Source organism: Myotis davidii, unplaced genomic scaffold, assembly GCF_000327345.1.
Source record: "Myotis davidii unplaced genomic scaffold, ASM32734v1 scaffold570, whole genome shotgun sequence".
NCBI classification, from domain to species: domain Eukaryota; kingdom Metazoa; phylum Chordata; class Mammalia; order Chiroptera; family Vespertilionidae; genus Myotis; species Myotis davidii.
Genome location: NW_006283631.1, coordinates 4,405,887 through 4,407,541, shown reverse-complemented (window position 1 = coordinate 4,407,541; position 1,655 = coordinate 4,405,887). Strand labels below are relative to the sequence as shown.

General features: G+C 44.1%; 1 long non-coding RNA gene across 1 annotated transcript in view; it reads left to right on the top strand.

Moving 5' to 3' along the window:
* The window catches only part of LOC107183483, a 4,832-nt gene extending 3,591 nt beyond the window's left edge, over window positions 1-1,241 (top strand). Inside the window, exons 2-3 of the long non-coding RNA XR_001514272.1 lie at window positions 219-340; window positions 907-1,241. This is a non-coding gene — a long non-coding RNA (uncharacterized LOC107183483). The remainder of the gene's footprint in view (window positions 1-218; window positions 341-906) is intronic.
* The last annotated feature ends 414 nt before the right edge of the window (window positions 1,242-1,655 follow it).

The window sequence follows — 1,655 nt, the reverse complement described above, 5'->3', positions numbered from 1 at the left end:
GGAAAGAAACCTTGACAGACAGAGGGAGAAACCGACACCAACTCGAGAGCCAAGAAAAACACACACCAACACTGGGGAGAAGCTTATTGGATTACTTTTTTAATAAGCCTATTTTGTAACACTCTGTCACACTCTTCATCGTGTTGTAATCTTTTAACTGCTATTCTTTAACAAAAGCTATTCACAATTTATCAACTTTATCCTTGAAATTCTTATAGTGCTTACCACTTGTTCAACAGAACTTACTTTGATGATGAAAAGTTCTAAATATATGTGCTGTCTTTCGCAGTAGCAACTTATAATTACTGAAGATTGAAATATGGCTACTGCAAAAAGGAATGTAAGTTTTTATTGTACTTCATTTAAATAATCACATGTGGCTATCTTATTGGACAGTGCCGGTCTAAGGGACATTTACAAGGGAAGGAAAATTGGTCTCAAGGCCAATAAGCAGGCTGTACTTGACCACTTCACTGGCTGTCCTCTGCCTTCCTAATCCTTTGTTCAGTCCTCTGTGCTTCTCTCCCCCAGATGATGAAAGATGCATTGAGTATAAAGGTGTTCTCTTTCTGTATAAACAGAAAGTTGCTGGTAGGCATTGGGGCAAAAATAACAGTAAGGTTAAAGTGTACAGGGTACATACATCTATTTCCAAGAGTTTAATTTTTTTTTCCTTTTCATATCTTTATTGTTGATAGTATTACACGTTATTTCCAAGACGTTTAGTGCCCTGAGGAACAAGGCTTTTAGAAGTGTTCAGGACGTCATGCTGTCATTTTCATTAATAATAGCTATCAGTCAGCAGTCTGACTCCTGTTCCAGCAATGTTCTGCAACATTTGATCATTTTTCTCAATCTACTTTCTAATGAATTTTCTTTGTATTCATTCAACCTTACTTCATTCAGTAGTGACAAGCCTCCCTCCCTGTGAGCGAGTAGTGGATATTTTGTTTCTTGGAAGAGCTGCATTTTGGACCTTACATAATCTTCAAAACGGGAGCGATCTGGACATGAATGAGTCACCTGCAAATCATACCAATGTCTGCCCCTGTCTGGGTTACTCAGTTCCCGAGCTTCAAGCCATCCTGGTAGGTAGTGCTCCTCGCATAGTGGGCTGTCAAATACCTGCTTTATGAATGAAGATAAGAAAGGCAGACACGTGTGTGGGTGGGCAGTCTTTTAAAAAGAAATAAGTTGTGGACCAGGGGGTCTCAAGATACCTTTAAAAGAACGTCTTTATTGTTGAAAGTATTACAGATGTTCCTCCCTCTGTTTCCCCATGGACTCCCTCCATCCTACCCCCGCCCCGCAAACCCCCACCCTCGGGCCTTCACCAAATTGTCTGTGTCCACGGGCTTTGCATATATGCCTATAAGTTCCCCCAAGATAGCTTTAGGACAGAACCTCTCATTTGGACTGCTCCTGGACTAGGGCGAAAATGTTACCAACATCTTCTCAATTAACTCGCCTCCGCTGCACTCAGAGACCAGCGAGGCCCCTGCACACCCTTGACCTCTACAGGCATCGCTCCCCTTTCCGCCCAAGAGCAGGGACTGCCGCGTCCTCCACGCGGGCCCAGGACCAGGGCGAAAGGTCGACGCACCGAGGCTCCCAACCCAGGAAGCAGGGCTGGGCCCGCTCCCCGCCCCCCTGGT